The sequence below is a fragment of the Cydia fagiglandana genome, chromosome 2 (assembly GCF_963556715.1).
Source record: "Cydia fagiglandana chromosome 2, ilCydFagi1.1, whole genome shotgun sequence".
NCBI lineage: Eukaryota > Metazoa > Arthropoda > Insecta > Lepidoptera > Tortricidae > Cydia > Cydia fagiglandana.
The window spans coordinates 9,842,974-9,868,492 of NC_085933.1; the positions used below are offsets into that span (position 1 = coordinate 9,842,974).

At 37.9% G+C, this 25,519-nt stretch overlaps 1 long non-coding RNA gene across 1 annotated transcript in view; it reads left to right on the plus strand.

Annotated features, from left to right (window-relative positions):
• Positions 1 to 21,619, plus strand: part of LOC134675772 (uncharacterized) — a 95,988-nt gene extending 74,369 nt beyond the window's left edge. The window contains exon 2 of the long non-coding RNA XR_010099788.1: positions 21,367 to 21,619. This is a non-coding gene — a long non-coding RNA (uncharacterized LOC134675772). The remainder of the gene's footprint in view (positions 1 to 21,366) is intronic.
• The last annotated feature ends 3,900 nt before the right edge of the window (positions 21,620 to 25,519 follow it).

A 25,519-nucleotide genomic window follows, 5' to 3' on the forward strand; every position in this document is an offset into this window, starting at 1 on the left:
TATAAATCGCATGACAATGCAATATTATGGTACCATCGAGCTGATCTGGTGATGGAGACAGGAGTTGGCCATAGGAACTCTGAGATGAAACAACGCAACCTAATTGTGTTAGGGGTTTTTAGAATTGTCTCAATGAGTATTAGTTGTCTGTCGTAAGAAAAGTACAGTGAGCGATAAAAGCTTGTACCAAAAATGTCATTTTTGCCAAAAACTTATTTCTAGTTTATCCGCCAAAAGTGACCCTCATGGTAAAAATTTATTTATTGACATTAAACGTGCGTCTTTACCTGTGTACCAAACTCATTGGCTGTGAGTGCTGAAGTACCTATCTGCATTATAAGTGGAGGTTGTATTGTGCAGAAATATATTATCTATTAACAAATTCCATGTCTTATGTTCAATGTGTTTTGTGTTGTTGAAAGTTCATCCCAAAAACACAAGGTTCCTCTTTCGTGACAATATAGTGCAACTAACTAAAAAGTCTATCTTGCACGCGGAGGGGTTACTTAACTCGTTAATCTTTTAAGCATGCCATCCAGTATAATCCTATTAAATTGCTTGAGTTCTTAAAGGCTTTTTAGCTCCCTTCAGTTAGTTCAATTACTCTAATGTACTCTATTTAGGCACCGTACATTTAAAACTTTTAGACTTACATTAAAGTCTCCGTTTAGTTCATTTCTATTTCCACTAGAGTCAGTAAAAATAAATTGAACTTTTGCAACATAGACAGTTACCTAGGTATCCTTATCGAAATTACATTCAATATCTTAAAGCAAGTCATGCAGGAAATCCCTCTAAATAAAAGTAATTGAAATTCTGGATCGATACACGTTAATGTTAAGAGGTCTTCCTTAAAACGTTTTGGATACAGGTCTAGTCCCAGCCGCACGTTTACAATGAATACCGGTAGCTTTCAACCACAGTTTGTGGTGGACTTCGACGGTAATGTAATCTCGTAATAGCTCGAAATATAGGATGGAAATCCATCTGTAATTTTAACATTGCAAAGTTGGTGAATTAATTACCAAACGGGCAGATGTAACTAAAGACCGTACGATACGCTATTAAACAAAGGCCTTCATGGTTTACTTACATTTAAAAATCAATGTCAATATGTAGGTGATGCAGATAATATTTAGTAAACTTGTCAAGAGGGCGCTGTTGTCATTTACGCAAATAAAATAAAAAATAATAATATTGTGACAGTTCAGTATACTCGTAGTATTAAAAAAATAGTTCCAATGAAATTCCGCAACATGGCGCATGATCAATCAATCAACAATATTACTGGTCAGGCACCTACATCCTTTGTACTGTTGTGTTAGAATTCTCTAACGTATACCTATTCAGGTATGACGATAAATAGATGTTGAATGTTAGAACAAGATATAAGTAAGTTAAATAGATGCTAATGCCATAAAATTCAAGAAATTTATATTTCAAGAAAGACTGTTCATATTCTTTGCATCTAGAATTCCCAAAATATCATATTACACGTAACTCAATACAACAACAAGAATTAAAATAGTTTTGGCTGCTGCCATTGACCAAGGCCTGTTCACTTCCTAAGAAAGTTATGTCCCCAAACAATTGCGCATGTGTGCGCCTGAAGCTTCTATGTGTGCGTTGGCCTCCGAGAAAAAGTTGCGAGTAATAAAAATAAAAACATTTTTCTACAGCAACATTGCTCCCAACTCTGATTTAAATTATCACGAATTTTATACATTATTAATCATAAAACGGGACTTAAAACGCTTAAAACTTAATTATACGCGATTCAGTTTTAAAATTGAATATTTGCTTCCAACTATCTTTATCAGAGTCCATAAAATATATGGAGGGTAGGTACGTCAACCCACCATAATAAAAAATATATTTGTCCATGACTCTGTCCAACTGCTGTGGTTAAAGTTCATAACGAAAAGAATTTTATTTATTAAATCTTTAAATAATAAATACAACGTAGCGGTACTACCACTTAAGACTGTAAGTCTGTACCTACACGGATGACAGCAATGCACATAGAAAATGTGCTAAATGCGGAGCAACGGCTGTTGAAGCAGCCAGAGTGAAATTCACAGTTTTAGTGGGTTCAGAAGGAACCGAGTCATAATGCATCTGGAAAGCGTATTAATTAACCGTGAAGAAATGTATGAATACAAGTTGGAAATCTGTGTAAAATGCCGTGTGTAAAGTGTAGTGTAACTGTGTGTAAAGTGTAATAGGTAGGCATGCCTAATGTTATTTGTATTTATTACACTGGAAACTTTGTGAATGCCCTTTATTAGTGTCAATTTTTTTATTAAGTTGTCAGGGTTTAATTTTCATATTTTTAATAAATAAAATTATACAATGTTATAAACATAAATATGCCTTTTATTTAAATCAATTGATAATACCACAAACAAGGGGTAATATTTGCATCTTTCATATATTTCGTGATATGAAGATAACAAATATGTTTATCAACAGAATTACTACCTACCAATACCCGCCAGGCTAAACCGGTTGTCAACTTTAGTTCTTGGTACACAACGCGGCGCTACTAGTATAAACGTATAAACGTTTGGGGACATTTTTTTGTACGGAGTTATCGTTCTTCTCCTAGTGAGTATTATATTCTTTGCCATTGACTAACGTACTCACTTACTAACTTTAAAACCCACGCCCGCTCCCACCCACATCGGCCGGTAGGTATTCCAATGAAACGATTTGTTAGCACTTGACTTGCGACACAATATAACAGTGACAAAGAAGCCCCTAACGACCCCAAATTTATCGCGAACTTTCCACTAATACCGTCATTAAACAACCCTTTGTTTTCCCTCTGATAAAAACGCCGAGCGGCACCTCTCACTTCGTAATTTTTATCTTTCATCGCTTCAATGCGCACCGTAAGAAAAAATACTGATAATTTTCTTGAACTTGCCGCGCAGAAAAATCTGGCGCGTCTGCTCGAAACGTATTAACTATGCAAATACCTATTGCAATGTTTTAACCTAAAATATCATGATGGTTTTTACGACACAAAAAAATCTTTTAGTAGAAGAGCCGGCCGCAAATTTTCTAACCGACTTGATACCACGATGAAATGCACAATGGTTTCCCATAAAAGTGATGCTAAGTCCGAATTCGATAGTCTGCCACGGCGAAACTTGCCGAAAGTACGAAAAAGAAGGCCACTTCCGGTGCGAAAAAAGGGGGCTGATTTAACCCATCTGATACCGAAATAATAGTTATGGCAGCAGTTAGAAATTTACATGTAGACACATAAAAGCGAAGTCTGCCAGTATTTTTTTTGCCGGAAGTGCTTGGCAGACGCTCTCAAAGGTGGCCAACGGGACCCCTAATTTAACCCATCTGATACCACCATGAAACCAATTCCAGTCGGTAGGTATGAACCCTCATGTCAGGAATATATAAGTCTGCCAAGGCTTTTCCTGCCGAAACACCTTGGCAGACGGGATTATGTAAGCAAGGTCGGCATCGGTTACCCTACACTAACCCATCTGATACCACCATGAAACCAATTCCAGTCGGTAGGTACGAACCCCCATTTTAGGAATATATAAGTCTGCCAAGGTTTTTCCTGCCGAAACACCTTGGCAGACGAGATTATAAACAAGATGACCATCGGTTACCGTACACTAACCCATCTGATACCGCCATGAAACCAATTCCAGTTGGTAGGTATGAACCCTCATTTCAGGAATTTATAAGTCTGCCAAGGCCTTTCCTGCCGAAACACCTTGACAGACGACATTATGTAAGCAGCATCCACATACGAGGGATCCGTATTTTGGGATTATACAGATTACGGACATTATTAATAGCTGTAGGCTTATTTATTACTTTACGCTTATACATATTTGTATATAATTATGTTACTAATAAAATATATTTATAATTTATTAAACCTAAACTTAATACATTGGGAATTCATTACCTGCTTACGGCAGTAGTAGGGATAAGTGGGTGAGTTCTGGCTCACTGAGCCAGGCCAACAGTCCCTCCCCCTTTTTTCCCTTGTTGAGGCCCTGCAACCTTGCCTTGAACACAAACTAATGTCATTGTAGCTCGAATCTAACCTAATCTATTTTTATTGCTTTTAGATTATTTCAATTATCTACTTTTGCAAAGTTAAAGGTTGAAATCTCTATTTCGCAAAATGGAATTTTAATGTGACTTTAATGTATGTGCAGTCTACTTAGTAATTGGGTTTAAAGATATAAAAACACACATTTTATTTCCTATCCTAAGTTTATTCAAATAATATTCTGAACATATATAGTAATTAGACTGGTCATATTTTTTATAAAATCGATTTCGACTGGCAAAGCATATTACTTTTTGGCAACCGGGTTTTTTAACCTAATTAGACCCCGCTGAATCCTAATTTGCCGGTTGCTCGATCAAAATCTTGACATGACATTAAAGGTCCCTTTTTTTCGTTTTTCGTAAATAACTCTTAAACGGTGGCACATAGCAAAAAATGTTCTATTACATAAGTATTCTGCATAAAATTGCCTACAAGAAAGATTCAGTACAATTTTTCGCTAGGATCAATATTCAAAGAGATTTTAACGTGGGAAATTTAATTATAATCACTTCTAAGGTCCCGTTTTTTAGGTTTTCGTAAATAACTCATAAACGGTGGCCAATATCAAAAAATGTTGTTAGATGTTAATAATCTACAAAATTTTGAACAAAAAAGATTCAGTACACTTTTTGTAGGGATCAATATTTAAAAAGATAATAAAGAGGGAAAGTTAATTATAATAAATTCTAAGGTTCCTTGTTTTTATTTTTTCGTTAATAATTTGAAAAGTATGACTCATAGCAAAAAAAAAAAATCTTATACATAAATAATAAACGTAAAATTTCCTACAAGAAACATGCAGAACACTTTTCGCTAGGATCAATATTTAAAAAGACAAAGCAGCGGGTAAGTTAATTATAATCAATTTTAAAGTCCCTTTTTAGTTTTTTGTAAATAACTCGTAAACGGTGTCCCATAGCGAAATAGGTTTTTAAGAATAAATTATCTACATAAAATTTCCTCCAAAAAACATCTAAAACACTTTTCTCTAGGATCAATATTTCAAGCGATATTAAAGGAAGAAAGTTAATTACAATCAGTTCACATGTCACTTTTTTTTAGTTTTTCGTAAATAACTCGTAAACGGTGGCCCGTTGCAAAACAATATTCTACATAAATATTAAACATAAAATTGTCCACAAAAAAGGTTCTGTACACTTTTTCGCTACGATCAATATTTAAAGAGATATTAAAGGGGGTAAGTTAATTATAATCAATTTCCAGGTCCCTATTTTTAGGATTTCGCAAATGACTCGTAAAATAAGGCTCATTGGCCCAGTTAAATTAAGGGTTTCACCTCGGAATGAGAGATAATAAGCTGGAAACTCGTATACACCTTAGTTATGACATTTTAAAGGTTCTCTTAAAAGTCGACGCATATATCGTGTGCGCGTCGGAAGTTATTCCGGGTCAAAGGTCATAAAAACTGGTTATTCGCGGATATCAAGTTTCCTATAGCTCCAATTTTATTGACATGTAGGTAAGAATTGTAGGGCATACAATTTGCGACGAGTTAGGTATAAAACGTTTTTTCATGCCATTAGCCATTTTCAAGATATACGGCATAGAAGGCGCAGCGGCACGGGAAACGCACTATAACGCAAGGCGAGCTGGTAATCTGTGTAAATAATACGTTCTATAAAGTTTTTTAATCGTTAAAATGACACTTATGGATCACATATAGATTTTAAAACAAAAGTGGCCCCTCCTGTGGACAATAGCTAACAGCTTGTGTGTATGTATGTAATGATTTTATGACATTGTAGCACAGCCCTTAGTTCAAACACAGACGTGTAGACACACCCTCATACACACGTCTGTGAACCCCCTTATCTTCATACACTCACCATTCATCACATTCACTCAACCAATCACTCAATCACCTCGCGTGCGCCATGATAGCAGTCCGATTCGGTTGGCGCATAGAGATGCAACGTACGCGACCCTTTCGATAATTTTCGTGAGTGATCTCTTCCTATAGTTATTTTCGTGTAAATCACAGGACCCCTTGACCATCCCCGGTTACACGTGGCGCCCAGCGTTCGGATTGTGTTACGAAATAGCAATTAGACGGGAATCGCGTTCAAATGCCACCGAAAAAAGACATGGCCGCCGCCGATTCAAACACGGGAAACGGTGCGAAGGCAAAATCTACACCGCCGACCCCGACATTGGCGACACCGGAGCCATCTTTTAATTTAACGATGCCCCAAGAGTACCTAACCATTTTGTTGCAACAAATGCAACAATCGCACAACGAATTGTGTGAGAAGTTAGTGACGGCAACCCAAGCCACAACGTATCAACGCGACAGACACTTCGCCGGTTGCAAACTCAGCTTTAGCGGAGCTGAAGATTCGGTCGAAGACGCCTTAGAGGTTTTTGTCGATGGCATCCAAACATACAAAGATTGTGCTAAGATATCCGATGAAAATGCATACGGCCCGTTGCAAAACAATATTCTTTCCCGACCGTTTCCGACCTCGGCCGATCGCCGGCCGTCTTGTACTTGTCTTACATGCCACTGTAATACTTTATTTTTAAACTAAGGGTCCTGAAGGGGATAAAACAAACAACCCGATAGTGGACAGGTACAATTTAATTGCCGGCCTGGTTAAGTTTACACTTTTGAGCTTAAACACTACTTAACAACTTATTGATAGTAAACTAAATTTATATTTATCTAACCGGGTTTTAATTATTGTTGGTGATACTTGGTCGATTGCGCTATTGGATAGTTAATACTAAAAGGTGAATAGTCCAAAATCGCAGTTTAGGAAAAAGTAGTGAAAGGCTTAGCTGCACTGTAGCGACAGTCGACGGCTCTCTCTCGACCAGATGCCGACGTTTTTCTTCCCCGACCTAGCCGGGCTCGGCTTTATATTAAATAATTGGGACAACGTTCTCATCTTTGGTAAGTAATCTTACATTCGTTTGTGAAGACCGTGAAATTCGGAATCTGTTGTTGGATTATGCGATTATTGACGTGAACCGTTTATTTCAGCCTGCCCTCAGGTGTACCTTGAGGTTAACCCGTTTCCCGAAAGGGCGAACCAGGAGCGTCCTGGGCACTTCGGAGTTGATATTCGATCACTCATAAACCCCGGCAAGACGATTTTCCTCCGACAGGTAAGGCGTCGTTCATATACTTTTGTCAGAAATTGTATGGCGTGCCATGCGGCCACATAAAAGTATCCCGCGTAGCGCTGAATTCTATACTGTAATATAACCCCAAAGGGTTACGCATGGAAACCCTTGTTCCTATGTGAAACGGACTCTCACGTGGCACGGACCACAGATTCTTGGCGTGACCTGAGCCAGTGGAACTAATCCCGTACCCGGAATTTTCCAGGAGGTGTCTACTAGGGGCGCGGCCTTTGGTAGGCCAGATTCTGTGCCAGTCGACCTGTGCAGCTGGCCCCGCCAGAGTCGGAGCTATTGGAACCTCCGGCCATCTGGTCGAGAGAGAGCCGTCGACTGTCGCTACAGTGCAGCTAAGCCTTTCACTACTTTTTCCTAAACTGCGATTTTGGACTATTCACCTTTTAGTATTAACTATCCAATAGCGCAATCGACCAAGTATCACCAACAATAATTAAAACCCGGTTAGATAAATATAAATTTAGTTTACTATCAATAAGTCGTTAAGTAGTGTTTAAGCTCAAAAGTGTAAACTTAACCAGGCCGGCAATTAAATTGTACCTGTCCACTATCGGGTTGTTTGTTTTATCCCCTTCAGGACCCTTAGTTTAAAAAGAAAGTATTACAGCGGGTTAAGGGTGTTAGTGAGGTTAGTAGGGGTAGGATAGGGAAGTAATGGGCGGCATTGGCCTTTTGTTGTCAATGAAGTTGATACAGCATTAGGTGCAAGTAAGTGATGGTTAAGTAGGGTAATGGGTGCTGAAGAGCTAGGGGATTTGTTATTAAAATAACTATTGAGTTGTGTAGGTTTTCTAGAGTGGGCTTTCTGGGATTACTAAATATAGGCGTGCGAATAAATATTCTACTTTTATATTTTTTAGTATTTTTTGTGGAAACCGGATCAGCCATACCCTGACTCGGCGTTATTAGTTTTTTGAGGTACTAGGTGTGGACGCACATTTAGGGCAAGTACGGGCTGTTACGTCGTTCTCGCCGCAGCGATAACAAACGAGTTTAGGAGCTGCTTTACAAGTTTTCAAGGTGTGACCGTCCACGCGGCACCGCACACAAAAGTCAGCCGATGCTTGCACTGCCGAGACAGTTTTTGTTGTGAGTGGCTTGTAAACCAAATCATGGGCCAGTGACTTACTTAAATCTCTGTCAGGCTCGGCAAAACGTTTGGCGCTTTGAGTGGCGGCCTCTAGCTGCCGACAACGATCTTTAAGTTCACCTATAGATTCTATTTTAAATAATGCCAATTGTTTAGAATAGAATGGTCTGACGTTTTGTACCAATATACTCAATTTCTCGGCCTCTGGTAAGGGTGTCTCTAAACGGGAAAAATAATTAAGCATTACGCTGACATAGTTAACTATTGACTCATCAAAACCCTGCGTCCTAGCACGTATTTCCCTCATAAGTCGGACATTATAATCTAATGGGAGGTAATCACGGATCATCACAGCCTTCAGGTCCGTCCAGCAGTGTACTTGATCACAGATTCCGTTAAACCACGAGGATGCCTCGTCCGTGAATAGTTCGCAGGCGGAGCGAAATAAGGTTGAATCCGGTATGTCACGTGACACACGCACTTGCTCTAACTTACGTAAGAAAGCTTTGACACAGGTCTTGCCATCATATTTTAAATTTAATTTTTGCACCAAATTATGGTGTTTTGTGCATGCTGGTAAGGCCGTAGGATTCGGTTTGTCAACCTCGAGTGCGACATCCCTTGACAATGCACTTCTAAAATTAATCAACACATTGTCAAGGCGAGATAGTAGTTTATCCAACTGATCACTTAATTCACAATGCCTTGAGGCCTCTGATTCAGCTGGTGTTAGGCGGGTTAGACGGTGGTAAAGATGGTGTGCAACCGCCTGTACGCGGTTAAGAAGCTTCAAGGAAGTACGACGCTGCGTTGGTGACTGTAGTTGGTCACGAAGGTCGTCCATTTTTGCAGATATTATGTCCAGTTCTTCCTTGACGTCACCATTGTAGTCCGCGACCTCGTCAGTGGGAATCTCCTGATTCAACTTCCGGAGCTGGCTCCGGAGCTCCATCACTGTAGTCAGTGGTACCCCGAGGCGCACCGTCACTTCATACTCGAGTTCATCTTTTTTTAAGAGATTAAAAGCTATTGGACGCTCCTCCAAAGCGGTCTCATTCGCCATTGTTACAGTAGTAAAGGTTATCACTATTAAATATTAAATGTATTTTCCTTATAATTTCCCCGAAAAGAAATAATTACCTAGTTTATAAGTTTAAGAATGTTATAGCGTTATCGACCAACAACAAGTTTAAGTTCACCAGTTTAGGTATAGCACACTCTTAAAGAGTCAACAAGTAATATGAAATAACATTAAACACAGTGGAAATAATGTTTTCATAAAAATAAAAGAGGATGTACAGAGTCCTTAAAATAAATACAACTAAAAAAAAAAAAATGTAAACAGTGGATTTTCTTCCCTAAATCAACCTAGTACCGTAAAATGACATGGAAGTGAAATACAACAGTAGGTACTGACTGTGCCAGACAAAACATGTGGTTAGACACTCTTGCTAACCAAAACTCAATTAAATTTAAATATTTTTAAAGTAAGTTACATTGAAATACAATAGCACAAAACAACCAAGCTCAAACCTTCGCTGAATGTTGGAGGGAAAGAAGCCAAATATCACCAAACCTATTCGGGCGCCGCTGTAATACTTTCTTTTTAAACTAAGGGTCCTGAAGGGGATAAAAAAAACAACCCGATAGTGGACAGGTACAATTTAATTGCCGGCCTGGTTAAGTTTACACTTTTGAGCTTAAACACTACTTAACGACTTATTGATAATAAACTAAATTTATATTTATCTAACCGGGTTTTAATTATTGTTGGTGATACTTGGTCGAAAAACGTTCGTTGAATCGGATCATCGCTCGTGGGACGTGAATATTTCTCGTATACAGTTCGCTTTAAATACCTCAGTCAATGAAACAACATCATATACTCCGTTCCTGCTCGTGCATGGACGCCAAGCAGTACCGGATGGCACAATTTACGACGACCCCGAGGAGGTCGACGAAATCGTTTTTTCCCCCCGGGGAGAGTACCTCGACAAGATTAAGACCCTTAGGGCCATTTACCCGACCGTGAAGGAATTATTACAGAAAGCTCATGACCGCAACATCAAGTATTACAATGATAAACGTCGTGATATAGAATTCAACGTCGGAGACGAAGTGTGGAAACGCACCTTCAAGCAGAGCAACGCCGGTAAATACTTCTCGGCGAAGCTAGCACCCAAATATGACAAATGTCGCGTCATTCGGAAAATATCCCGTTTAGTCTACGAGTTGGAAGATGAGAATGGGAAGCGTCTGGGTAAATGGCACATAAAAGACTGCAAGCCAAGTTCTGTCCACACCACTTGACTCCTGTAACGAGACGTACCAATACTCCACAATCCGGGTAGTCTATTATCTTTTGGGAAAGCGCTTTATTTATTTATTTTTTTATTTTGTTTGTCCATTGAAGCGACGTTGGCTTCAATTTTTTTTTTGTTTTCTCTTTGTTTTGTCCCGTAGGCCTAGATGCGATTGTTTCCAGCGACGGCCCCGCGGACTCAATTGATGCCAAGGGACAAATCGACGTGCGATTGTGGGCCGTAATCCACGTCCTAGGGAAGTCCTTAGATTCCCTTCTCCTTACACCGTTCGGCTGGTGACACAGCTCGAGGGCGAGCTGGAATTTTACTCCTTCGTCTTTTGCCTCTGTCGTAAAATTCTCCTGGTTAGGGGGGTGTGTAATGGAAAAATATTTAGATAACAAAATACTTCTATGAAGCCGGACGGGCGATTAAATCTGTGTCTCGAATAGTGTCGATGGACTGTCAAGTTGGCAGCGATTCCGTGTTGCCAGGGAGATAGGTCTGAATCCCTTCGAAACCAGTTCGATCGCCAACTAGTTCTTACCAAAATAATTATTATCATTCTCCATGAACGGGTAGGAATGTATAGATTGTCGAGTCTTCCTTTCCCTTTCTTAAAAATATCATACCGTGCTTGTCCAGCAGCGTTTACCACGCTCTGTTCTAATTTCCGTATTTAGAATTTCACGTCAGTTTTGTTAAATGCCTTGGGATTGTAACCCTGGCAACATCGAAGAGGAGGCACCGAGGGAGAATGATTCGGCCATTTTTGGGACTTGGATTTTCTTCCCCGACCTAGCCGGGCTCGGCTTTATATTAAATAATTGGGACAACGTTCTCATCTTTGGTAAGTAATCTTACATTCGTTTGTGAAGACCGTGAAATTCGGAATCTGTTGTTGGATTATGCGATTATTGACGTGAACCGTTTATTTCAGCCTGCCCTCAGGTGTACCTTGAGGTTAACCCGTTTCCCGAAAGGGCGAACCAGGAGCGTCCTGGGCACTTCGGAGTTGATATTCGATCACTCATAAACCCCGGCAAGACGATTTTCCTCCGACAGGTAAGGCGTCGTTCATATACTTTTGTCAGAAATTGTATGGCGTGCCATGCGGCCACATAAAAGTATCCCGCGTAGCGCTGAATTCTATACTGTAATATAACCCCAAAGGGTTACGCATGGAAACCCTTGTTCCTATGTGAAACGGACTCTCACGTGGCACGGACCACAGATTCTTGGCGTGACCTGAGCCAGTGGAACTAATCCCGTACCCGGAATTTTCCAGGAGGTGTCTACTAGGGGCGCGGCCTTTGGTAGGCCAGATTCTGTGCCAGTCGACCTGTGCAGCTGGCCCCGCCAGAGTCGGAGCTATTGGAACCTCCGGCCATCTGGTCGAGAGAGAGCCGTCGACTGTCGCTACAGTGCAGCTAAGCCTTTCACTACTTTTTCCTAAACTGCGATTTTGGACTATTCACCTTTTAGTATTAACTATCCAATAGCGCAATCGACCAAGTATCACCAACAATAATTAAAACCCGGTTAGATAAATATAAATTTAGTTTACTATCAATAAGTCGTTAAGTAGTGTTTAAGCTCAAAAGTGTAAACTTAACCAGGCCGGCAATTAAATTGTACCTGTCCACTATCGGGTTGTTTGTTTTATCCCCTTCAGGACCCTTAGTTTAAAAAGAAAGTATTACAACATAAATATTAAACATAAAATTGTCCACAAAAAAGGTTCTGTACACTTTTTCGCTACGATCAATATTTAAAGAGGTATTAAAGGGGGTAAGTTAATTATAATCAATTTCCAGGTCCCTATTTTTAGGTTTACGTCTATATAGGTAAAGAATTCTTTTATTCTGTTTTATTTTCAAAATTTAGACCCAGTAGTTTCGGAGATAAAGGGGAGGGTGTGTTTGAAGACAAATGTGGCAGAATGTACAGAAATCTTCAAATTTTCGTATGTCTCATCGAATATAGTTCTTAAGACTTTTAGGTCTTTAAATTTAAAGAAAACAGAAGATCTTTGGGGCCTGTCTGTCAAAGTATTAGATTCCATCATTGAGTCAATTACACCATACTTAGCTGAGATTTTCAACAGATGCATTGATGCTGGAATTTTTCCAGATATTATGAAACATAGCAAAATTATCCCTCTGTTTAAATCAGGAACGAGAACAGATCCCACGAACTTTAGACCGATTTCAATACTACCGGCATTAAGCAAAGTGTTCGAGAAACTTATTCTGAATCAACTATTGTCACATTTCAACAGAAACAAACTGCTTGACAGCAATCAATTTGGTTTCACCAAAGGTCGATCAACTACTGACGCCGGTGCGGTACTTCTAAAACACATCTTTGATGCTTGGGAAAAAGCTCAAGATGCTGTTGGAATTTTCTGTGATCTGTCAAAGGCATTTGATTGCGTTGATCACGAAAATTTAAAGAGAAAATTAAGCCGCTATGGGATAAAAGCTAGTGCCCTTGACCTGGTCTCATCGTACCTTTCGGATAGAACTCAGCGAGTAGTTATTAATGGAACTCAATCGGCGGGGTCCCCGGTAGCCCTCGGAGTGCCTCAAGGTTCAATTCTTGGTCCCTTCCTGTTCTTGGTATACATTAATGACTTACCAAAAGTTGTGCAAGATAGACATGATATAGTGTTATTTGCAGATGACACTTCCCTTATATTTAAAGTGGACAGAAAGGAAAATAGCTTCGAGAGCATTCATGACGCGCTATCTACCATTGTAAACTGGTTTACGGCAAACAATTTGCTTTTGAACGCCAAGAAAACCAAATGCATCAAGTTTACGCTACCTAACGTCAAGCAGGTAAATAACAGCAAGATTAAAATAAAAGGTGATACGCTGGAATTTGAGGACCGAACTGTTTTCCTGGGAGTCACTCTAGACTCCAAACTGCAATGGCATGCACATATAGGCACTCTAGCCGGAAAACTTAGTTCAGCAGCCTATGCAGTGAGGAGAATCAAACAGCTGACAAACGTAGAGACGGCCAGGCTGGTATACTTTAGTTACTTCCATAGTGTTATGTCTTATGGAATTCTGTTGTGGGGAAAAGCGGCAGATATTCAGACGGTATTTGTGCTGCAAAAACGAGCTGTACGTTCCATCTATGGACTGGGCGCTCGAGTATCCCTAAGAGAGAAATTCAAAGAAGTTAACATTCTTACCGTTGCATCTCAATACATACTAGAGAATATTATGTATGTTCGGAAAAACATCCACGAATTCAAGGTTAACAGTGATATCCATAACTATAACACTAGAAACAAACATAAACTTGCTGTGCCCGCCCACCGCCTCCGTAAGGTTAGTACGTCTTTCGTCGGGAACTGTACACGTTTTTATAACAAAGTCCCCACTGATGTAGTGAATTTACCACTTCATAAATTTAAGTCGCACATTAAGCACTCCTTGTTACGTAAGGCGTACTACACTGTAAATGATTTTATAAACGATAGAGATGCTTTTAAGCCGGTAGCTTGATTTCATTAGTATAATAAGAATTAAATAAATATTGTTTTTTTTTACATTGTGAATTAAATATGCTAGTGTCCAGTAGAATTGACACATGAGACAATGATGTTCTCGCTTGATTATATTGTTTAATTTAATTTTAGTTTTGGACACTTGGAGACCTTATACATCTCTAAGTACATATTTATTTATTTGATTTTTATTTTTGATTGTACATACTTACCTATATTTTTAATGTTTCTGACACTTAGAGACCTTTACATCTCTAAGTCAACTTAGGCTAGTAATTATGTGAAGCTATATTACTGTCTTTTTATGTAACATATGAGCACAAAATGCCGTGTCTTACAGCTACATGTTATTACTATTTTAATATTAATATAGGCCGGTAGCTTGAACATGTCATGCTCGCTTAAAAGTCTTTGCTTACGGTGGCGTTGTTGATCGGGTCGCCACTTTCCCGAATGAAGGTTGAGGGAGGCGATGGCTGAGATACGCGTCATACTCGTGAACGGGTGCTGTTTGTGGAGACTGGTCTGTTAAGCTAACACGAGCTATTAGCTATATATACTATACTTAGTAACTTTTATTAATTAATTACAGTGAGACGCCTCATTCTGTTCTCGTATGTTTCTTTTCTTTTAATGAATGTATTAATTATACAGGATATTGACTCTTGGAGACCTTATACATCTCTAAGGATAACTTGATAAACTATATAATCTTATAGTTCTGACACCTAGAGACATTTACACCTCTAAATATTATAGATTTTTTTTGTGTGTGTTTTTTTATCTGTATTTTGTATGTAATTCGACATTAAGAGACCATATACATCTCTTAGTAATTGTAATACGTTAGATTGAATTGTTAGTTTTATTTTATAAAATTGTTGATGTTATTATTTTTGCTTTTATGTAAATTCAATGTTGACGTGTAAAAGTGCCCTTGTGGCCTATTTGCTGAATAAATGTTGATGTTTGATGATGATGATGGTGGTATTTTTTTGTATTTTAATGTTTTAGTTTGGGGAAGGGGGCTTTATTATCTCCGAAACTACTGGGTCTAAAATTTTGAAAAGATACACAGAATAGAATCTATAGATGACAGGAAAACCTATTAGAATTATGCAGTCAAGCGCGAGTCGGACATTACTTATAGTTTTTAAACCGATCCCTACAGGTTTTTTAAAGGCAATTCACTCGCGTTTCACATATATAAAATACACTGTTAAAAATTGGGTAATGTACGGAACCCTTGCAACGCGAGTCCGACTCGCGCTTGGCCGGTTTTTATTCATTTTGAGGTACGGAACCCTAAAAAGAGGAAAGTGTTCCATATGTCTTTCGTAGAAAATTTTATATCGATTATTTATTTACAAGAACATTAAGAACTTATTTTGCTATGACGAGTCATTTGCGAAATCCTAAAAATAGGGACCTGGAAATTGATTATAATTAACTTACCCCCTTTAATATCTCTTTAAATATTGATCGTAGCGAAAAAGTGTACAGAACCTTTTTTGTGGACAATTTTATGTTTAATATTTATGTAGAATATTGTTTTGCAACGGGCCACCGTTTACGAGTTATTTACGAAAAACTAAAAAAAAGTGACATGTGAACTGATTGTAATTAACTTTCTTCCTTTAATATCGCTTGAAATATTGATCCTAGAGAAAAGTGTTTTAGATGTTTTTTGGAGGAAATTTTATGTAGATAATTTATTCTTAAAAACCTATTTCGCTATGGGACACCGTTTACGAGTTATTTACAAAAAACTAAAAAGGGACTTTAAAATTGATTATAATTAACTTACCCGCTGCTTTGTCTTTTTAAATATTGATCCTAGCGAAAAGTGTTCTGCATGTTTCTTGTAGGAAATTTTACGTTTATTATTTATGTATAAGATTTTTTTTTTTTGCTATGAGTCATACTTTTCAAATTATTAACGAAAAAATAAAAACAAGGAACCTTAGAATTTATTATAATTAACTTTCCCTCTTTATTATCTTTTTAAATATTGATCCCTACAAAAAGTGTACTGAATCTTTTTTGTTCAAAATTTTGTAGATTATTAACATCTAACAACATTTTTTGATATTGGCCACCGTTTATGAGTTATTTACGAAAACCTAAAAAACGGGACCTTAGAAGTGATTATAATTAAATTTCCCACGTTAAAATCTCTTTGAATATTGATCCTAGCGAAAAATTGTACTGAATCTTTCTTGTAGGCAATTTTATGCAGAATACTTATGTAATAGAACATTTTTTGCTATGTGCCACCGTTTAAGAGTTATTTACGAAAAACGAAAAAAAGGGACCTTTAATGTCATGTCAAGATTTCGATCGAGCAACCGGCAAATTAGGATTCAGCGGGGTCTAATTAGGTTAAAAAACCCGGTTGCCAAAAAGTAATATGCTTTGCCAGTCGAAATCGATTTTATAAAAAATATGACCAGTCTAATTACTATATATGTTCAGAATATTATTTGAATAAACTTAGGATAGGAAATAAAATGTGTGTTTTTATATCTTTAAACCCAATTACTAAGTAGACTGCACATACATTAAAGTCACATTAAAATTCCATTTTGCGAAATAGAGATTTCAACCTTTAACTTTGCAAAAGTAGATAATTGAAATAATCTAAAAGCAATAAAAATAGATTAGGTTAGATTCGAGCTACAATGACATTAGTTTGTGTTCAAGGCAAGGTTGCAGGGCCTCAACAAGGGAAAAAAGGGGGAGGGACTGTTGGCCTGGCTCAGTGAGCCAGAACTCACCCACTTATCCCTACTACTGCCGTAAGCAGGTAATGAATTCCCAATGTATTAAGTTTAGGTTTAATAAATTATAAATATATTTTATTAGTAACATAATTATATACAAATATGTATAAGCGTAAAGTAATAAATAAGCCTACAGCTATTAATAATGTCCGTAATCTGTATAATCCCAAAATACGGATCCCTCGTATGTGGATGCTGCTTACATAATCTCGTCTGTCAAGGTGTTTCGGCAGGAAAGGCCTTGGCAGACTTATAAATTCCTGAAATGAGGGTTCATACCTACCAACTGGAATTGGTTTCATGGCGGTATCAGATGGGTTAGTGTACGGTAACCGATGGTCATCTTGTTTATAATCTCGTCTGCCAAGGTGTTTCGGCAGGAAAAACCTTGGCAGACTTATATATTCCTAAAATGGGGGTTCGTACCTACCGACTGGAATTGGTTTCATGGTGGTATCAGATGGGTTAGTGTAGGGTAACCGATGCCGACCTTGCTTACATAATCCCGTCTGCCAAGGTGTTTCGGCAGGAAAAGCCTTGGCAGACTTATATATTCCTGACATGAGGGTTCATACCTACCGACTGGAATTGGTTTCATGGTGGTATCAGATGGGTTAAATTAGGGGTCCCGTTGGCCACCTTTGAGAGCGTCTGCCAAGCACTTCCGGCAAAAAAAATACTGGCAGACTTCGCTTTTATGTGTCTACATGTAAATTTCTAACTGCTGCCATAACTATTATTTCGGTATCAGATGGGTTAAATCAGCCCCCTTTTTTCGCACCGGAAGTGGCCTTCTTTTTCGTACTTTCGGCAAGTTCCGCCGTGGCAGACTATCGAATTCGGACTTAGCATCACTTTTATGGGAAACCATTGTGCATTTCATCGTGGTATCAAGTCGGTTAGAAAATTTGCGGCCGGCTCTTCTACTATTTGCATTAAATTATTTAAAACGCCAATTCGCCAAAACATTATATGCACACGGAGTTTCTACTCATATTTAGTAAATGTGTGTGCTAACTACGCCTAGAAAACATAATAATATGATACCAATATACTTAAGTGATAATTTGTTATAGATTGTGATGGGGTAACTCATTAAACTTTCATAGTAGCGCTGTTAAATTAAAGGAATGTACAGGCAACTCTATAAGTGGATTATCCATTAAGGTTAATTTGATTATTTTTAACTATAATTTATTAATTAGAATGGATATTTAGCAGAAATTAGTTCTTGTGATTATTTTTACTGAGAGACTTCATTGTCGTATAAGTAGAAATAGATTACCAATCGACAGATCAAGCTGTAAATATTTCAACCCAGTCTATCAACAATATAGTAACAATTATCAACATATTTATACTAATTATGAATTATTATGTTAAAAATCCACTCTGAAAATAGCGAGCGATTTATCTTGGGCCTGCCATTGATCTCCAGTAACAACAAGACACCTAAAGCATTTTCAGATCATATAATTGTTGAGTGGTTCACAGATCAGCGAATAAATAATTTATTCTACTGATTCAAAGGCGTAAAACTGAAAAGATCCATTTATAACTATAGTTACAATTCATGTCATTTTATTTTGATAAATTCACGAGACTTGAATGTTTGAGCAACAACTTCAATTGTTCGATAAAACGATTACTTAAATGTGATTTCTTTTTTCATTAAAAGAGTTTTGTAACACTTGCACTGCCTGTTAGACTTATCTTGGTCTAACTCTAACACCTTGCATTCTTCTCGTGCCTACATGTAACTATTATCATGGTGCATGAACACTCAGATACCTAGTTTTCCACAAAATTGAAAATTGAAGTAACTTATTTATGTCTGAAAATGAACACAAGCCTAGTTTGAAGTAGTTATGATGTAAAATTGGCGTGAAGACGGTAAATTTGCGTTAAACTAGCAGTTATCTGGCGCCGCGGCGGGGAAGTTGCTATCAACACTAGCCGTTACGGCTACGGGCCGCCGTTTACTAGCCTCGTGCTAGCCTCCTACTAGAATTACAGTAATAGGCCAATACTTTATTCGCGGCTTTAAAGTAACTAAATTTTTATTATCATTTCCGCAACACTTTAAATGACTGATTTCTAAGAAACCCATTAATTTGGGCTCACATGCTTCTACTTTCGTGTTTGTTTTGAATGTAATAAATTAAATTGATTGTAATATTATATGTACAGTGAGCTCCAAAAATGCATGGACCCATTTTGAATGGAATTGACCGACTCGAAATAAACGAATATGTTATTAAATTTCTGTCAAATATTTGTCTGTTCAAGTATTTCAGCGATGACGAATTGGCGATATCTAGTTATATAGTTGCAAATTGAATAAATATAAATTAGTAAAAAAACAATAAAAAAATATTGTTATGAGGCTAAAGATATAGTTTTAAGGCATTCTTAAGATTTGTTATGATGGTTAGTACCTATCGTTTTAGCCGCTTAAAGAATGACTCACGTTAGACCGGGCCGTGTCCGGGCCGGAGCTTCCGGGGCATACTTTTCTATGACATGACAGGCGATTACGTGATGCTTTCCATAGAAAACGAAGCTCCGGAAGCTCCGGCCCGGACACGGCCCGGTCTAACGTGAGTCATCCTTAACACTCCATGTCCGCTTTTATACGTACATACTTTAACAGTGGTTACAAGACTCCAGATGGTCGGTATTTTTTCTTACAAGTGTACTAAACTAAAATTGTATTTTAAAATTAAGTACTTTATAAAACAGTTGTTAAATTATGAGTTTAAAACTATACATTTGCCTTTTAATTTTTGTCTATGGCGCTAATCCAGGCTTCTGCGCCTACCTGTAACTTGTAGAATTGTACGGTCGAGTTCTGAGTTTACAAACATAATTAATTACCTACGTTAATAAAACGCAAATTGTGAAAAAAGTAATGTGGCCGGTAAACGTCTGTCAACTTAAAACTTGTAGCTATTACGTATATTAAATGAGGCCTTGACCACAATTCTACCTACATATATACCTGCATAGTTTATTATAATGTTTATAATTCAAGTAAACGTATCAGATAACTGACGAGTTAGGGATGTATGTTTCTCGAGGGGATATGTCAGGGCATTGTTCGGGAGGTTCTCCCGGAGGCCGAAACTTTCAGACCGCTCTTCAAACTCATTGACAGGCACTTTGCAATATAATATACCATTACGGGAAAATACAAACATACAGAATAATATTCGTTTAATGCCACATAAAGACTGTAGTACTTATAAATACATATATAATAAGTAGGCAACGTAAAATATAACACTTTAAACTCTCGCGTTTTGTACACATATTTAATTACACAAACGGGTCTACCGCGATATAATTTCATTGTTTTTACCTTTAATTCCGACGTTTCAGCTGAGTTGCACCAGCTGTGGTCACGGAAAGTCTTTCCGTGCAAAACAATGAAATTATATCGCGGTAGACCCGTTTGTGTAGTTAAATAAACGTAAAATATATTTTACTTAGCTTCACTGTGTATATTTGCATGTGTCCTTTAAATTTTGTAACTTAAATACCTATGAACCACTTCCCTGGTATCTGGTTCAGTTGAAATTTGGAGTACTTACCTACTTAATTCCGATGACAATGCAATAACATGGGGCTGATCTGGGTGCCTACCAAACGTGCCAATCGTTTAGGCCCCGTAGCATATCGTAGTCATTTCTCTCTATCACTCTTCCGTGTTAGTGCGACAGAGATAGATGCATTTCCTTCACTGCGGATCGTAAATGATTAGCACGTTGGCTAGGCAGTAGGCACCTTAAGATGATGCAGTCGGATTCGAAAGGTAGCAAACGGAATTCCTTAATGAAAACACAAATTTCAATTAAGAATATTCTTTTATTTATTAAAATAAATGCCTGCCCATTTGTATTTAATATACTTAACGACGCACTCGACGCTGTCTTGAACATAAAAACTGAAGTTGCGTAATAAAAGTAAAGCTGTTATTAAAAAAAAATACATTTATTATGGCTCTGAACTTGTAGTAGTAATTAGTGAGTCTTGGTTGTCTCCTGACGAAATGAACATTTTGTCTAACGCGCTTGATGCTTTGACATGTGCGGACCGCAGGAAAGTAACAGTTGCCTAGATTTAACTTATTTAATCGATAATTAAACATAAATAACATCTCTTTAATCAGTTATACCTATAAAATGAAACATTTACGTACCTACAAACAGTATTTAATTGTACGCTTAACAAGCAAAATAACACCACTTAGAGCACAAAAGCAGTTAATTGTCAAAGCCCATTAGCATTTAGTTCAGCATATAAATAGCCTTGGTAAAGTTTAAATAGAACGGTTGAATAGTCTTTATTCTCCTTGGATTTTATTCAGAAACGGTCTTGGAAGTATTTAGTCTAGTAAACTACAGGATGATTTCGGGGTCGTGGAGCAAGAGAGCCAGACATCATACAGAATCCAAAGATGAGCCTAATGATGTTGGTAATTATTGTTTATCACCAATAATGATGATTATTTTTCAGATGACAAGTAGGAAAAAAACATTTTTGCATACAATTTGGTGACCCTACTCGATGTGACGTCTTGTCGCTTTCCATACAGCGTATGTCAAAAGTCATAGGGTGACCATAATTACTTAGTATAACATTAATTTTACTTGAAAAATAAGAATAATTAAAGTAATTATCTTTTAATCAAATACTACCATATGATAATGTGGATCATTTACAGAGTCAGAAAAAGTGGTTCTGGATCACGACCCAGAAACCAACCTGTAGATTTACCTACGGGATGTCTACCAAACAAATTTCACAATTCGATACTTTCGTAAGAATGGCGGACTTGATGTTTTAAAACGTTTAAAACGACTTTCAGAACCCAACGTGGCAACGACGGCTATAAAAAGACCGGGTTCTACTGCCACTGTCTATTAAACATTTTTAGAGTTTCGCATTTCGAACGGAGTCATAAACGCTGCAGTGATGCGTCCACGTAACGTGAGAACACGGGAATACTGTACAGTCATTATGATACGAATAAGGACTTGATACACGGTTTTCTGCACATTCTGCAGATCCGGAGGAATCTAACGATATGTCGCTTGTAATCCGTTCAGTATCCTAGGTTACCCGGACCCGGACCCGGACCCGGGTATGTCCTTAAACCACGTCCAAGACCACCGGTGGACGGGCAGCAGCGTCCCTCAAATTCGGTGTACTCGACTGCGATCGCCAACCCGCCTGCCAAGCGTGGCGATTATGGCATTCACCCCCCAAAAAAGGGGGAGGCCTATGTTCAGCAGTGGACGTCTTATGGCTGAGATGATGATGATGATGATGATCCTAGGCTACATGGTGTCCTAAATCATTAACTAAAACCTACTACTCTACTTTTTGGTTTAACCGCAGTCAAGTAAAATGTGGGTTTCGTTCGCCCCACTATCACACTAAGCGAATCTGCCCAAAGGGATGTTGACGAAAAAGCCGCTTGTTCAAATGTTTTCTCTATGGTATATTTTTTCCACAAAGGCCCCCCAGGCCAAAAACATGGAAACTAGCGCTTATGGCAATAAAAAACTGTGACTTTCATGCGATGGATTTTTATGCTACTCGTTGACGATAAGGAAACAACAGAGTAAAAATGATAATATTGATAATAGATAGCACATTTCAAAAGAACTTAAATAATTCAAATTCTGGTTACGATAATTGCCAGTTCAACATTTTGTAAGGCAATTAAAAAGGGTGACATGTATTTTTTTTTTCAAATTTCTTTACAATTCATTCATATTGTGACAGTTGTGACTCTTGTGACAGTGACGTTTTTAATAAATAAAACCGGCCAAGTGCGAGTCGGACTTGCGCACGAAGGGTTCCGTACCATTCACGCAAAAAACTGCAAAAAAAACACGTATATTGTATGGGAGCCCCACTTACATATTTATAATATTCTGTTTTTAGTATTTGTTGTTATAGCGGCAACAGAAATACATCATCTGTACAAATTTAAACTGCCTAGCTATCACGGTTCATGAGATACAGCCTGGTGATAGACAGGCAGCCGAACAGACGGACAGAAAGACAGACGGATAGACAGACGGACAGCTGAGTCTTAGCACAGAATAAATAATAGTAGGTACTAGGTACAAAAGACTCACTCCCTAACAAAACGCGTCTGTTACGATCAGCACAGATATGGCCGCTAGGTGGCGACACCGCCACGCGCGGCTTATGGCAAACCCCAAAATTGGGGCCGAACGGATGTACTTTTAGCTACCTGTAGCAAAGCGATGAAATCGCGGAGTGAGACACGCCTGGTCTTAGTAATAGGGTCCCGTTTTTACCCTTTGGATACGGAACCCTAACAAAGTAGTGATACATTGCGTGCTGAAGTATTTTATAAGAAAAATGAAAAGTCGTAAAATGTTAGTAAACCACTATGAAAGTATTTTTTTAGGGCCTACTTATACTAACTGCCCTTAGAGTATGTGGTTGTATCAAAAGTACACCTGTACAATAATAATACCTAATAGAAACATGAAATATTCAAGATAACAGCGTTTCCATACTCCTGGCCTGGTATGTGGGTATGTATGTATAGTCCGTTGGGCCCCATACATTCCACGTCTCTTCTCTTTCCGCAGAGACTCTAGTCTTTTTTTCTGTATAATTTAATAAGTTTTTAAACTTAATGTTGTCGTGGACCACAATTTCATGCTGCTTATGTGCGCAACTTTTTTTTGTATATAGCTCGGTCCCTGCAAGTTGTCTAAGGTTGGTACCATACAATAAAATGATACTACGATTAAGAGCTTTAAAACGACATATATCTCAACAGTATACATCCATGGGACACTGCCCATACTAAAGTGCCCATTCTCCTTTGAAACACATTGTCAAACGTCTTCAAACAAAATGGCGGCGGTACTCCGAAGTCCTCAAACATTAGACTGCGTGGAAATGAAATCAGAACCTTTTAATAACATACATACCCAATATTAGTGACTTTTCTAGCGATTTCGACTTTTGTCCTATTTCGATTGTGCTTATAGGGTAATTCGTCAATTATTGGCCACTGCAATTATTAAACGGCGGCTAGTAATTGACGGTTTACCCTACTTAAATAATTATCATATATTATTCAGCAATATAAATTCGATTGATTTAACTATTTTCCGGTATCCTACCACTCCATGGGATTTAATACATATAATTACGTTCAGTTACTGTCCATAACCGGAAAACTGATGTATGTAATGATTTAATATACCTATCAATTAAGAGAAATTATCTCATCCCCTTGTACGGTTCAATTTCCAAACGAAATTATTAGCCATTTATTTGTTACGAAAAAACTTATAAGTAGGTAAATTAGTCTACTTTTTAATAAATTGCTATAATGTAAGAAGTTTACAGAAGCAGCCCACCATTTACATAATTATAATCCTGCATAAACAAAACAATACTTAAGCTTAACGTTACATCAATATCTGTCAATCAGAGTAATCGAAATCTACTTAACTCTACATATTATACCTAATCAGAAGATTAAGCTCGGTAATTATATAATTTGCGTCGTGGCGTAACGTTACGGTACTCCGGAGATAGATCGTCGCTCATTTAGAAAATATTAGCTTGACTTAATTGCGTAACTTTAGATATGTCACCTGGGGTAACTACAAATTACCCACTGCCATAATTAATGTTGCTGGTATATGAGTAAATCATACGTCGACTGCGCATATGTGTTTGTTGTATTAAATTTTAATACCATGCTCATTTCTACGCTTCAGGAAGCAATAAAGTAAATACTTTAAATCTACCACACTCGCGCACTAAAGGTACCCTCCTAAACTAATTGGTGTACAAAATCTTGTGGCTCACTGAATAAGTATGTACCTCACCCAGCTGTTACCTACCTGAAATTATTTAATTTACATACTAGAGTTACTGGTCGTAGAAAATTGAAGAACATGTTTTTTTGTTGTAGAAACTAACTAAGAATGGTTCAGGTCCTGCTAATGTGATGTTTAAATTTACCCCAGCAGGGATAGGATAACTAACGTCAAAAATATCATGCCTATGGAGTTAATTATCCTCAATAAACTAAACACTGTTACAATGTTTGGAACAAAGGAAATGGTAATGTGATTCCGGCTATCAGCCGGGCTTTACCAACTGAGCTTCGGAGTCTGGCCGCGTAGCCAACATGCCAATCGCTTACGGTCCGTAGCGATTAAAACGCAACTGTTACTGTCGCACTAATATATTGTAAGAGTGATAGAGAGACACAAAGCGTTTCGTTGTCGAAGCGATAGCGATTGTAACCTTGGCTAGGCCGGTTGGCGAGACCTATCTTCATTTGCATAATATTTCCACCATTAGGTATCCTTCATCGTTCCATCATCAGTTGCTTCATTTATTCCTAACACTATGATTTTATTAGCAAATACAATTAGCATTTTCTTAGTGTGTTCACATGCATTTTGTGTAAGAAAGTATTTCCGCTAGGTAGTGTGGCACATTCGAACTGGTGCCGTGACACAAAAGACGCCCAAAGATATA